The following is a 16,339-nucleotide window of genomic DNA, read 5'->3' as shown; positions in this document are numbered from 1 at the left end:
GTTACTATTTTAACGAGGTCCAGACGACACTTAACTTATGCATTCTCGTCACATGCGCCTCAGCAAATAGGTATGTAGGTGATAGAAACTTTTTTTCCACGTGCAACACGCCCGTGCTGACTCACTTCGAGTATGCATCGAGTCGAGAAATCGACTCTGCATCCTGATCGGAACACGATTTCCGTGAAACCGTTGATTTCACCGTTGCGCCAAAATGCTTCCGTTTTCGTTGACAACCTTTTAACACTCCGACGATAATCCACACCAATGGTCATAATTAACAGAAATAATAAAACTTGTGTACATTATACAAACCTTTCAGAAACGAAAGTCGAGGATTGAACTTTGTCTCAATTTCACTATTTGGACATACGATTAGCGTATAATTTTTATCAAATGACAAATAATTTATTTTTATAATTATATTATTTACTTGCCGAACTGTTGTTTATATAAACTGTATTTATTTGAATGATATTTTAGTTAGTATCTAGTTCAATGAATGAACTTACTGAATATACTTATAATATCTAAATTTGTGAATTTCTATGAAAAATCGTAGTTCTTAATTATATTTATAAAAGTGTGAAGCTGTATAAATAGCCTTCTTCGAATTTCTATTTATATCGAAATAAATCGACATAAATCATAATCATAAAATTCAAAGTAAGAACATCTAAAAATCAGTATTAAATTTCCTTCGTTGTCAATCTTTCTTGTCATTTTTCGAAAAATGTTGTCGATAATAGGTCGTTGTTAGTAATAAAAGCAGCTATTTGATAAAACGTTAACGTAATCAATTGTATGAAATTCTCACACCGATTAATCGTGTCGTCCCTGTAGCACGATCAAACGCGACTCGCGACAACTTAATGGAACGATAAGCTAGCGGTTAGAGAAAGCAGAGCTTGATAAATTCGAACGGTATTCGAGTTCAGGTCTTAACAAATTCGACCATGATAATCGTGACCGAGAACGATGGTCTCGAATGAATTTAATTTTCTGTTAGATGTCGTTTCTGTTCATTCTATATGAATGGGGTTGTTGGTGAGATAAAAAAAATAAAGTAAAGAGGATTTTATTGTGTTGATTCCGATGCTTTTGTGCGATGCTTTTGTCGAGTAGTTTCGATATATTGCGATTTACAATTTTCCTTTTTTTCTCATTCTCTTCTTTTTACATTTATTATAGGTAAATTTCACAATTGTACTAATACTATTAATGATATTTTTCAACTTACAAGTTACGAATCAGAAATTCATAAATTCTATTGTATAGTAGCAACAATTTTTCTAAGTTTATAAACTTAATTAATAAATTTCACAAATTGTCCTATTTGATATAAAATTCTAAAACGAAATTCTACATGAATGACCTATGACTTGCTCAATTGCTTAATTGTGCAAAGAGAGTTCAAGAGGATTGATAACTATACTGATTTGTATGAATCTAAATGATTAGTCTGAAACAAATGAAATGGATTTATATAGTGTTGGAAAAGCAGCAGAATGTTTACAGAGGAATTTTCTTAACATTGAATTTTTCTGTTGCAGAATTTTTGTTTCGCCAATTTTTGCTTTCTTTTAAACACACATACAAAACTATATCAATATTCTGGCTATTCACGATGAATATTCAAGAACCGCTAATATTTTTATTATAAATCCTGTTAATATTTGATGAGCACGTATTGAAGGATGATATTGATCCGTAAAATCGAAACTCTGAAGAAACGACATTTCACACGTATCAACTGAATATTTCTAATAGAAGCCATAATGTTACATAATCTTGCCACGAGTATTATATTGGCTGATTAATAACATTGGAAACTGCTAATTTAATCGATGCATTTGCCTTATCCTCTTATAAAATCTATTAAAGTTACATGTTTAAACTCTAGCATTTCGTTTCATACATAATAATCACATGGTCTTTTTTCAAGCATCCTTGAAATGTTGCAGACACTCGATTCAGTCAATCAATCGAAACTTTCTTAAATATGCTTAAAATACAACGTTTCGAATAAGTTGAAATCACGTTCATTTCACAGTCATCATTCTCCGTCAGATTTATCGTTGTCGAATTTATCAATCTCGAAAACGACATGTATCCGTTTTTTGTTCTTCGCGAGACTTATTTATTATTGCAACGAAGAGATGCATTTTAGCACATCTTCAGTACTTTAATGTATTGAAGTACACAGAGTGTTTCGGAATGAGTGTTAACAATTCAAAAAGTACTTTGGAATATTGGTCGCAAAATAAAATTTGTTCTAAATAACATAGTTCTTTTATCATTTGTATAACTTATATTTTTAAATTAAAATTAGATTATATAATGTTAGTAACGTATAAATGTATATATATAAGGAATGTATCATGCAACCGATGACTACTAACGAGACAACTGATAAGGGAATATTTCTTGAATAGAAAAAGTAGAACAACACAATTCTGTTGCATATTTCAAATTTGTTTTATTATGTAGTCTCAGTCTCGTTTCTAATAATTGTAAGAATAATTATACGTCGCTCTATATGATAATTATACAACAATTATTTCATCAAGTTTAGGATTTACACTTTTATTTAAGGAACTCATTGTAAGAAACATAAACTATCTATGTTGGAACAACATGCTGTATTCTTTAATGCCGAGCATGGAGACTGTATCATCTGTGAAATATAAACATAACTAATTGTAAGAATATTTAAAGAAAACTAACTAGAAAAGCTAAAATTTAAACGACTTTAACCAATTTTTCTCTCAACTTATCATACATCCATACCGATAAATATACATACATATGCGTATGATTAATCGTGGAAAAACATTTCTATCGTATATAAAATAATTCCATTTCATTAATATTGTCAATGTAGACGTAACAACGGGTAATTACTTTCTCATAGAGTATCCGACGATATAATTCTGTATCAATGACCAATGAGATCTATAAATATTAAAGCTCTTTCTCTAAAATAAGACAAGTAAAAAAGAAAGGGAGAATATTCTGAGAAGATTTATCGCAATAAGATTAATGTATAATATAAATAACCACAGTTGCTGAAATTCGAAAAATAACTAGTTCTAGTATAACACATTATTTTTTTAAGAGTGTTTTATAGTCTGTCAAGTAAAAAACTAGCTATTTAACTCGAAAGACCAGCCACTAATATGGGAAATAATTTCCGGCGCGATTGCCAAGGGCGAAGAATAATAAATAAACTAGCGAAAACGAGATTTAATTCGAGACAACAACCAACTATTGGCCAGGACAGGTGACGACTACAAGTGTCGACTTTGTGACGAGTAACGACTAAGGAAAACAACTAGCAACTAAGGATGGCGATTGACAACTAACTACTTGTTTCTAAGAGGCAACCAATTTTACAGTATCCTACTCCAGTAGATTTGTAGCGAAACATACCCCTTGGGCGGAGATAAAGAGGTTAGTCGCTGGTTTGGCAACAGGGCAATCTCGGCAGGTCAAAGGTCGCCAGAAGATTCTTTGGGATATGACCTTAGGCTACTTTTCTAGCAAGGAAACGAACAATGATCTCTAAAGAAACGAATTTTTACCAAGTGCCGCATGTGAGACGCATACTAAAATGTATAAAATGCTTCGCTGTGTCATAAAGTCACTGCGTTGCATTCCTTAACACTGAGTATTAAATAAATGTGAAAAAAGTGGAAAAAATGTTTTTGATTATATAAAGTCATCGTTCGACGCAGTAGTCTCGAAGAAGAGAAAAAAAATATTTCCTTTTATATGTTATGTAACATCGTATGTAAATAACGTTAATGTCCATCGATTCACTTTCTCTCTTACCTCCCTCGATCTTCGGATCGCATGACACACAGGAACAGTGAACGAGCATTCGTCGAAAGGAGATTGTCCCGTGGCCGATCTATCGATCGATAGATCTCTGCGGCTTGACCGACAGGCCGATTGAAAACCGGTGAAAGTTGCCTGTGGTTCTCTGTATTCTGCTTCCATTGCCATCGATTCCGTTCATTTCTTTGCTTGACCGCGTGTTAGTGCGATTACAAAACCGCGAGCTTTTCTTCCCGTTGTCTGCCGATCAATTTTTCCATCGTTTCTCATTCTCAGCTCTAGTTTTTAAATAAAATTAGCTGTTTGATAAAATTATGAAAATATTTCTCTATGTTATATCGTTTTTCTTTAAACATGTCTGTTATATTGTAGCGACTCCCTATTATCAGGATCATCTATTATCCTGATCACTCCCTATTATTAAATTAAGGGGCCAATAATCGAACAGAATATTTATTATAATATTATAATCGAGTAGAATATTTATTATAATATTTAATAGATGAGATAAACTTATAACATAAAAATCCATAAACATCCGTAGTCTAGTCGTTATTTTCATTTTCGTGCCAATAACATTTCATAAAAGAGATAAGTCTCTTTTAAATTGATCGCGGTTTCCATAGTAATAAGCAGATTGTAAGTGCTTATGTAAAATCAAATTTTATGCATACATCTTAAGAAATAGAACCTAAGCAGAGATTTTACTCGCCCACTAGAATTATAATGGTTATTATGGATATCTTATGTATTTCTATGTACATCCTGGATATTCTTGCATCTTTCAAATTTGCATAAATGCATAAACATCTATAGTCGAATAACAGGAAATTTATGTTGCGAATAAATTAAATGTTTTAGTACGCGTAAAAAATACATTATACATATAGTTAAACTACTGACAAAAAAATTGAAATCACTTATTCCATTGTATCTATACCCAATCGTAAATTATTAACTTCGTTATTAATTCGACGTCATTGCTATGGATACTAATAATTCTAAAATGATTATTTTCTCTAGCTGGATATATTTTTTACGAAAATGTTCCTAAAGTAAGATATTATAATAGAATTGAATGAAATTTCATTTGTTAGAAAAATTCTATACGAGCCAATAATTGGCAAATACGAAAATAAATGGAAAATAAAATTTTAAAATTATAGAAGGAGTCGTTAATTTCTAAAGAATCTTCTAATAGTGTGACTTGTAGAATTTTTTTCTATCGAGTTTCATTGCTTATTAGAATCGAATTAAAAATTAAAGAAGATTCAACTCTTCTACATTCCTTAACCATTTTCTATAACATTTTCGATGACGTGATATTTTATCTACTAACGCTATTGTTCTTAGTAATTGTCCTATCACTGTGATTATCACGCTCGAATAAAATCAAGTACATTGCTGAGGTGTTTGTAATTTATAGAAACGATTTCTCTCTTAGTCATAGTTACAAAGATTTAATATAACAGATACCAATGTTTTATCGATCTCGAGAAACTAGTATAAATCTGATCGCAAAGAAATATTAAGACTAGGAATAATAAATGAATCTAGCGTTTCAACAATGTTTCATGTACTTTATGTTTGATTAGATATCGATTGTTTATAAAGATTGAGTAAAAGTCGAACGTATCGAAGAAAGGTGGTTGCAATCGTTATCTACATTCTATATCATAGGAAAAGAAACCGAGTGAAATTCCACTTTCACCTCTCTTTTAAACTGGCTTCCCGCTACGAAGAAAGAATCATATCACTCTTGTTGGACATTCGTACGCACGCGAGGTATTTTCATATAAAAGATCTTTATTTTTATTTTATTAACAATACAATGTTAGTTGCGAACTTTCATACGTTAACATACTTAAGAGATATGTAATCCTGAAAAACCTTAATGAATATATATGATCGTTGTAATGTACGAGTAGAAAGTATAAATTTGTCTTCTGAAGTATAAAAGTGTTTAATTATTGTAACATATGGCGTGAAACCGGCACGATGACTTTCGTCTTGACTATTCCTTAAAGTCTGCCATAATTTTTATGCATGATTCATCGTTATCGATAGTGCTTCCGTTATCTGAATTGTGTCAGAATGACACGTTAAAGCGTACGAGCCTCTGAGAAACCAAACCTATCAATTCTACTTTTCGTCAACTTCTCGATTTTATTACATAAACGCACGATTAATATTCAATTCTTAAGAATTAAATTACCCACATTCATTTGTTCCATTTACTATTATGACACAAAATTTATTTTATTAAAAAATCTTTTTTTACCACAAGTTACACAAGTTATCTTGACTAGTAGTTTAAAATGGTCTGGAGACTTGGTCTGATGTTTCAGCTGAAACGCATCGATTAGATTAATCCGATTGATTTACCAAAAATTCTACTACAAAGATTCTGTACATCATCAAGTTGTACCGACGTTATTTATTTTCAAATAAACCGATCGCAAGAGAAAGAAGATGATTAAAATCCCAAATTACATTCGATATCACAAACATCTATTCAAAAGTACATTCACTGTGGTAAACATCGATCCAAATGCGTGTTCACCACCCTCAAATACCCTTTCAACTGCACTTTCATTATCACAAACACGTGTCGAGAAATTCATTTGCCATTACACACACCTATTCAAAACCCTATTAAAAAACCAATTCAAATTTACATTCAGAGCTACAGATTCTAAATCCATATTTACGTTCACGAATTTTCACAAGAAGTCAAAGGTTATGTAATCTCCATCAGAATCAAATCTTTTATCACCCAACGTGATACTGATCCCCGGCGTAATTTTTCACCGGCGAGGAAACGGATCTCACGCCCCGATAAATTGACGTCTGGCGCTGTAATCTCGATGATCCAGAATGAACGATAGCGTTTTCTGTATCGTGAGGAGATTACGCGACCTCACGTAGAGCTCTGAACGATTAATCGGCGCGGTTAATGAGCCGATCGGTAACGAGATCCAGGAACGAAATCACTGGACCAAGCGCGAACCATCGTCCACAGGAGAGGAAGAACCGTCTTTCTAACTATGTACGTATCTATCTTGCTTAGTAGGTCGAATCGATTACCCCCCTCCCCGTATGCTCGAAAACAAGATTAATCGAAAGCAGGCGCGCCAGTATGACGATACCGCGATGCTGTGATGCTGCGAAATAGGCTTTCGGATCGCTTTTGTTCTTGTCTTATTATTTTCAATTGCATCAATTGCCAGGATTATTAGCAATTACTTTTTGATAAATAATGCACGTGTATCGTCGTGGTACTCGCGTACAAAGCTTTAATAGTCCGAGGCACAGGGACCTGTGTTATCGGTACCAAAATTCTACTACTCTAATGTCTCGACACGTATACGCAGAGAGAGTAAGGATGAGTTCGTGAAACTGACGAACACGAGGTTAATCTACAGTTTCGTGTGAATTTCGAACCACCAAAATCGCGGCGAAATAATTGCGATACAGTTACGAATCGATCATATAGATCTTGTTTCGTCGATATAGCTCTAATCTTCCTCTCGCATTCTCCTCTTTAGTTTTCCGCCCTGATATTACTCAATCGCTATATTACACCTAGCGTGGAAAACTTTCGAGGTTTCGATCGATCGTTTCCTACAGACGAACGTGGTGACATGACGTTACGCTATTTAAAGACCATTTTTCGAAATACTTGCGGGGTAGAAGCAGGATAAAGTAATGTACATATTTAGTGATTTAAAAGATTTGATTGATATTGTATTAGAGGAACTGAAACAAATTAATTAGTAAACACGATAAATGGAAAAAAAAGTTTGAAACGTTTTCTAAGCTGTATAAAATGATCCCTATCTTGTCTGATTAGTCGACTGGTTTATCGAAACTGGTTTAATGTTGTTTGATTAGGTTGAATCGTTTTAAGCGTAAGGTTAGATGATTAATTCTGCTATCGAGTGTCATTCCTGTCGACTAACTCTAGCTCTGTCACACTCGAATGCAACGGAACCTCCTTGAAATTGATTAATCTTGCACGCGGTTTTATGCGAACTCTCTTGCGACAAAGTACTATTCGTAAGTTGAAGGCTGACGTTTAAAATAGAATCGTATTTTAATCGATTGTAATAAAGTCTAACTTTTGTCAAGTTAAAGTATTTATATATAATTATCATGATCTTAATTTACATACTGGCGTCTCTTTAACACTTTTTCGACGGGATATTTTTTATTAATATAAAATGATTGATAGATCGAATTGAAACAAAGTTTATAATTACAAACTGTGAGCAGGATAGAAAAAAATTCGGTAATTGTAATATTAATTGATATTATATCGTTATCCGTGTTGTTAAAAGAAAAATTCCATTCAATTGTTAAAATTTTTATTTAGAAAAGAAAGAATACCCGCGACAATAAATAGAAAGTGCAAAAGCAGCGAAACAGATAAGATTACATTGTTCCATAACAACGACGAATTTCGCATTGACAAATCATTAGTTGATAAGGAGGTTCAAAGTGGAGCAACGTTTGTATCAATCACTATCGTTTCGACGAACCGATAATTTAATTGCTAAACACAGAATCAGCTACGAGGAATCGCAGTTCACTCTGCAACGTTCGACAAGCTCGCAGAACATCGTTTATCTTCTATTTCGATCGGCGTTGCTTTGAAATAGCATTCGATGACGAACGAAATACTAGATTCAAATCTAAGAGACAGGTCGCCGTAACTGCAATAACTTGTTGCTATCCGATCCGTGGAACTGAAAGGACTAATGCATCGTAGCATATATATTCAGTTGGTATCGATCGTTCTTATCGTATCTATGCGCCGTTTAAGTAACAAAAAGGTACCTAATAGCGATGATGTAATAATAAAGAATACAACTTTAAAAGTCTTTAAAAAGATAATATTTAAAATAAAAGAAAATATTTAAAATAATATTAAAATAAAATGATTCTCTTTAGTCTTTGGTACATTACTCTTATAGCTCTAGTACTCGTTGTAGTACGCTGATAAATACAGTTATAAAAAATTATTGTAATCTAAGGAAAGCTTAGTTTGTAAATATACATTGAGGAATGAACACGAACAGAATAGGCCATTCCAGAATTCAAAAGAATATTATATGATACATAGAATCGTAAGAACGTATTTGCGTGTGTTTTCTCATGTATGAAAATATCTTCCTACATTGACAAGGATGGAAAGCAGATTTATTGATATTTTCTGTAATATATGAGGACATGCGCGAATGAAAATAAAAGGACTTTTAGGAAACTAGCTACATAAGCTAACATTGTCAATTCATTAAAAGAGTAACAGAAATAAAAAGGTAAGTTGCCCAGAAAATCAGTTTGAAGTGGAAAGTTTGAAATGAAAAATTATTAATCGTCGACGAATTTAGCAATGAACGAATTTTGTTTCTTCTATAATGTAGCTACTAGTCTACATTTTCAATATGTCAAATAGAACGAAATAGATCACATTTAATTGAATAACATAATGTAAAACAGAAATTGTTGTTCATCTATTATCACCTTATGAAACGAAAGAAACTTTTCGGACAACCTAATATTTTCTTACTAACAATTATAATTGTTTTCGAATAATACTCCTGGAAAATAATTCGCTCTTAGCGTTTATTTCTGCTGAAATCTCAAACCTGACGACTTTTAAGATTTATCACTCTACCCGTAAACCAACTATACATTCTTTTATCGAAAAAAGAAATAGTTCGAGTTATTGTTTGATCTCACCTTGACCAATTCAAGGTTGTACGTTGAGGAACAGAAATAATTGCTTCTTATCAAATGGTTCGTAAAGACAATTGTGATAAACGATCCTAGCAAGTCTTAAATCGGCGTTGTACACGATTATCCGATACTCGGAAGTGAATAACAATACTAAATTGCCGCGGCACTAATGCTTGTGTATCCTCGCGATAATGAAACTTATATTCCAATAGAAGAGAGAAAAAGAACATATTCGAAGATACAGACAATTATTTAACATCGTTAAAGCATTCGAGAAACGTCGTATGGTCGGCAGTTTTTCCAGAGATAGATAATGTTACAACTTAGTCATCTGATATATAATTGACAGTTTTTGAGAAACGTTTCATATTACCGAGAATGAAAGGAAGAAAATTATGCGATGTCGTTGAATAATGGATGGAATAATTCAAATTTAATATTGCAACGTTAACAAAGTTGATCGAATATGAGAAATGGATTGAAGTGAAATTTAGATGGACGAATAATTGAAATTGTTTTCGACCTTATTGAATAATCATTTGGGAATTTTGCATTGCACTTTTACAAATCTTTTTGAATTGTTTAAGCTATAGTATTTTGTTCTTTTTCTTTTTTTAAGAATATTAGGAAAACGAATTGATATTTCAAAAATATTAGACAAAAACATTAGACAAATAGTAGTTAAAAATATTAGGTGCTTAAATATCATAAGCTAATTGAGCAGAAATACAGACTCTGTACTACGACCATCAAGCGTCTTGGAGGAAAAATAAAAATTCAATCGTGAAAGAATCTTTTAATTCAATTTGTTCCTTCCTTTATTAAGGTCAGACCCTATATCATTTTATGTAGTACAGTCTATCTTATCTCCACAGCACTAAACTTTGTGTCAATTGTTATTACCAATTAACCTTAAACAGATGGAAGATCAAATTAAAAGAAATCTTTCTTTTAAATACTATTTAACTTTATTTATACATGGTGATCCTAAGAAAAATGTATGTTATTTTAGAATTAAAATATATTTAGTACAGTATAAGACGAAACGTTTCTCAAGAACTATTAATTATTCATTATATTGGTTAATGGTTAAAGTTATTTAATTTATTTTAAAATATTATTTATTTAACTCTGACCATTAGCGCTAATCGTCATATTTATGATGTCATACGTTCTCTATGCCAAGATATATAATGTTAAACGCGTTAAAGAAGAGAGAAGAACGAAAAATATTACAAATTGAGAGAATTTGACACCAGGTATTTAATGATCACATTTCATTAAAATGAAGATATCCGAAGCCCAATTTGAGCTGATATATAAAGCTACAAAGGCTATTACAGCGTATCATTTCTACCACCGTCAATTTTTCTTCATTATTTAATCGCGTGCTCGCTGTTTATCATCCGATCAAACGTGTCGCAGCAACCTTAATCCGTGTCACGATTGTAGGAGAATCTATCGTGATCATCTGTCTTTATTAGCGCATAAATAATCGTGCGCCAAAGTCCCGAAATGAGCGTAAACGGCGAGAAGGTCATTAATCGAAACACGCTGGCCAGCGAAACCGGAAAAGTGCGCTCTCTGCCGGTTCCTGGTACGATAGAGCAACCTATAATTACAGAGAAAGCGGCGCATACGTACGTATATCGTTCGTGTTCAGATGCAACAAGGTCGCACATCATCGAGCCATGGTCTACGTTTCTACGATGCTTATTATTAAATTACGCAACCGTGACAGACGTACATATATCTTTCTTTTATTATTTCCGCAACCCTTTTGATTTTCCCCCGTGTATTATAGCTTGCTCTGAATTAATTAACGTACGTACTTACTCGCGATGATTCACAAAATCATTCGAACGCTTACATATAACTTTTATGAATATACCGTGTGTATTATATGAAATATTTTGAAATTTTATTAGTATTGCGACGAGACCCGGCTATCATGATTCGATTGATATAATATAAAATTATATTGGCAAAAAGACAAGCTTAAAAGTGCACGCGGAAGCTACAAGATATTTATTTTATTTTATTTAGTGCAAGTACATATGTACATCTACATATATTTCGTAAAAATCAAAAAAATATTTGAGCTGTCAATTAATCATCAAGTAAATAAGCTGTAGGTTCAATGGAACAATCTTTAATACTCGTTATGCGTCTAAGATGGCTATTTATACAGTACAATAATTTTTTACTAAATATATGTTCACAATCAAATATTATATACTTTATATATACAGTCTCAGATTGGTTTGGTAATCATAACTTATCAATGTAATCAAGAACATCTGATATAACGTACACAACATACACATAAACGTAGTCTGCAACAAGTGTTTAAACATTTTCATAAACTGCTGTGTGTGATAAGAAATGATAAATCGTAGAGAAATCAGTTGCAGATTTGCAAAGATTTGCAGATATTTAACTGTATTTTCGCACCAAGGTTTTGTGAACGCAATTAAATCTAATTTTAAAAAGAACCTATTCATTGAAGTTTCTAGCCTTTTCAGAAATAATTGAATTTGAACGAATTTCAATGAAGCAGTAGCCTATCCGATTAGACTCCATAAAATGCGTACTTCATTGTTCATGTTTACAAATCTTTCATTTTTCTATTCTTCTTATCATCTTTAACATAGAATTTCCTTTCTAAAATCATCGAGTTTCAGAAGAGAAGTAATTTATACAAATATAAGTAACAATAAAGATCATAATTGTGGCTAATCTTCCACTCTTTAAATAACTGAAGTACTACCTATATAGATAAAAAATATCATAATCTACAAATCCGTAGAGATTTTACGTTTATATCTTTACGATAAGAAAGCAGCAACTGGTTCAAATAACTTGCATCAGTTAAGACTACGATAACTTTCTAAACCCGACTGATCTTTTTTGGTTAAATCAACGTAACGACTGAAACCATAAATCAACATTTTATGCAACTTGTTGGGATACGATAGGCAATCAGCCGCCAAGGGTCAACTGCGTACATTCATGAAGAATGTTGCAAAGGATGTTTGACAAAAAATGTGCGTGGAATTTGTTTTTAATTGCTGTCGTCTAATTGATACACGTTGTTCAAATTGTGACTAATCAAGCAGTAATTTGAATATCAGTACGCAACATAGATGTTTCCGTGCAATATATTTTCGCATAAAAAATTCAAATATTTTAAGTTCTGAGAGGATTGTATAATAAACTATTAATTTCTATTTCAAAATTAGTAAAATCTTCATGTCTTTGTGCTATATACCCATCAATAGTTAATTAATAAATTTATCTGTATTACCTTTCTACATCCAAGAAAATTTGCGATTCAGTAATTTTATGATAAAAAATCGTTCGCTATAAGAAGGCAATATCAAGAGGTACTACTATACTTATTGCAAACGTTAACATGTAGGATAATTCATCGAACCAACGTCAGAATCTCAGAAACGCTGATAATGAATGACGCGTAAAAAAATCTAATAAAAGATATGAGAATGAAATTTCGTAGGAGGAAGCTGTATCTCATCATTCTCATACGCGATGAGAATTAATTATTTTTCTCAAACTATACCGCTATAACTAGTTTATATACGTACATTTCTTTTTACATTAGAGGCAACAGAAAGATAACAAGCGCGCGTACATAATGATGTTAATTACACGTCTTCGTACGGAATAATCCTAAGGTATTTAGTAGCCTGAAATTACGACTTTCCAGTTTCACCTTCTCAAACATTTTGCTTCATAGACTCGTAGAAGTAAAGGACCGCTGAGATTCACTGAGCGTACGCAAATTTCATTAATCAGGTTCGACATGAAATGACATTTGTGTTAACAGCTTCAACAAACAGAAGTATAAAAAGTACCGATTGAAACGAATCGCGATCGGTAGTGTCATTAATTTAATTCTATCTTCTCTTATGTTCGATTCTGATGTCTGTTACATTATTCGGCGCGTAATATTGATGATTTTATTAATGTTTCCGAGCGGGCCGGATGATTGAAATTAAGTAAGGGGTCGTGAACTGCTTGATCAACGTGCAACATTAATATGTTGATGAAAATAATTAAAGGATCATCCGTTGGAATGACTTCATCGTTTGGTAAAACAGCCGGTGTAAATGGCTTTATCGTTTAGCAGAGCATCCAGTGTGTTATGTAAGGTAGAAACTCTCCAGGGATTTGTATGAAATATCGTGCACCAGTTCAAATGAACTTTTGTGAGCGTACAAAGAAGCAGTAGATGTTAGATCATGCAGTAGATCATACTATAATCAATAACTCATGTACATTTTTATCGGTTCGTTTCCTAACAAGATAAATTCGTGTTTCTACAAGTATAGAAAATTGATAAAACGAAACAGGAAAATTAATATGCATATGTTAGGTCGTAATGTATGAAGTGTTCGTTTTCTTCGATTGAAATAAATGTGATTTTACACTTCACCGGAATAAGGTTATTAGCCTATGTAACTTTGTCATCCAGATACCGTATTTCTGATAGTATTTCTGAAAGATATTGGTTTTCCGAATTTTATACAATTTTCGCAAGTTCATCGTCATCTTCATTTTCAACGTTGGTATCGCTGGAGGAAAATTTAGAAAACAAAGATACACAGTACGTTGAATAGTACTACACATTCTTTAGTAACATTCTCTTAAAAAATTACGTTTTACGAGGTATAATTATACAATATAATAATTTATTTGGCCAAATGAATATATGTGAAAATATTATTATTTCAGTGTTTGTAGATTTACAATAGTAACCATCAATGATCACATTATAGTAATTTGTTCCTTGCTCTAAAAAAAAAAGAAAAAACGTATTACCTTACACAGGCAATCATTCAAGATAAGATAAAGTTGATCTTATTCCACCCCATTCTGTCATATCGTACGATAAGGATACATCATCGCTCATTTGAATGAAATAACCTTGACATTTCCACCCAACAACTTCTGCCTACGTAGTCACCTACACTCTATTATTCACTGTTACTCGGCAACTTCCACCCACGTGTTCGCTTAAAACCCTATTCACTTCCACCCAACAACCACCTACGTATCCACCTACACCCTATTCACTTCCAACCTACACTGTAATATTTTCTACGAACCTTTTCAACCCCCTGAAATCAATTCCTTCCAATTTAACCTATATGTGTACTCCAGTTTTAATCTAGCTTCGACCTACACTGTACTTTTCAATCTCTTTTAACTCTATAAAATCAATAACCTTCAATTTAACATTTCAATCTGCGTTTTGTATTTACAGAATACTGAAAATAGAATATGTCATGAATGATAAACAAGGATATTGAAAAATTAGTATATTTCAAGAATACGTAACAATAATATCGAAGAATAGAATATTTAACCATGCTGTTCTCTTCGCGAATCTGTACGAGCCGAACCTCTGAATGTTATGTTTCGATAGATTTTATCAAGATATACAGTAGGTGGTTTTTATAATTTTACCGTCTTTGTGTATTCTATATCTTTTGTGAAGAGAGTATACCAGAAGAAAAATATTCCATGAAAAGAAGGTATCTGAAGAGATACAAACGTGAAGAAGAAGTAGGGAGAACAGTAGGGTTGATTTAGGAAAAAAATATGCTGAATTTCCAATTTATGACATTTGATCATTAACTGTACTTTATTCAAACATAATCCTTCATTCAAAAGCTGGAATTCCACGTCACGATTGTTAGAAGAGTGGCGAATCTAAACCCCAACAACTGATGGTGACTATTTGATACTAATATGATTTTCCACATTTATAACTTTCAACCTTCGATAAATCATACGCATAAAGAAATCGACGAATTTTTCATTTCCCTCGTAAACAATTTAAAAACACGAAGAGGGATTATTTTTTGAGACACGCTGCATTTATCACACGTACTGTAGATAAAAATATTCGTGTTATTATTTTTTAACACTCAGAGTATTTACATTTCAACTCGGTCGATTTGTTCAATTCGATCGAAACTGTCCCGAGCTGCAAGACACGTTTTTGCGAATTACGACACCACTTTCCGTACCCCAAATCGTGTCACAGTGTTCAGGTTCATTTAAAATCACCAAACGCCGAGATCCTGTTAGTGGGTTTCGGGAAATTGGGTCGGCGATCGTTTAAAAAAGGCGATCGTGGCCCGTGGACGGAAGAAAGGCGGACAGACGAGATCACGTCGCGTCCTGAAGCGGCGCTAATTTAGAAGGATCGTGCGCGCCGGTTTGTCCGAAACGGTTGCTAAATCGGTCGCCATTACGTTGTGCGCGATCGGTCCACTTAACCTCTTGCGTCCCATCGACCGATTATTACCGGCAACTAGATAATGATCAATGATCGAACCGTCTCGCTCGAGCGGCTTTTGATAAGTTCATTGCAAACCGGTCATCGCCGTATAAGGGCGAGAACCGACGCGACGATCGTGAAAGACACGGTCCGTCGATCGTCTCGCGATCTTTCAACGATCGATCGCGTTTTCAACGTCGTCCCCTTCTCTCTTCTACGACGACGTTGCACCAATGGATATAGTATGTATTCCCTTGGCCGTTGCAGACATAAATCTTCCTCGCGCCGAACGGTGAAACTCGTTAGAAACTCGAGGAACTTGCGACTGGGTTTCACTTCGATAAAAATGAACGCGTTCTCGCTAGAAAAGATTCGTTTTTCGCGGTTTAAATGCCATTCGATGACGTTTGATAGAGAAAGTTTATAGATACGGAATTTTATTGTATT

At 33.2% G+C, this 16,339-nt stretch overlaps 2 protein-coding genes across 2 annotated transcripts in view; one reads left to right on the top strand and one right to left on the bottom strand.

The window, feature by feature from the left end:
- LOC117206900 (class A basic helix-loop-helix protein 15-like) overlaps positions 1–16,339 on the top strand; it is a 258,718-nt gene that overhangs the window by 18,823 nt on the left and 223,556 nt on the right. The gene's annotated exons all lie outside the window — the stretch shown is intronic.
- LOC117206901 overlaps positions 1–16,339 on the bottom strand; it is a 283,190-nt gene that overhangs the window by 96,884 nt on the left and 169,967 nt on the right. The window lies entirely within an intron of this gene.

Source organism: Bombus bifarius, unplaced genomic scaffold (assembly GCF_011952205.1).
Source record: "Bombus bifarius isolate JDL3187 unplaced genomic scaffold, Bbif_JDL3187 scf7180000008013, whole genome shotgun sequence".
In the NCBI taxonomy this organism is placed as follows: domain Eukaryota; kingdom Metazoa; phylum Arthropoda; class Insecta; order Hymenoptera; family Apidae; genus Bombus; species Bombus bifarius.
Note: the sequence above shows the minus strand (reverse complement) of the source record. Positions and strands in the feature narration are given on the sequence as shown.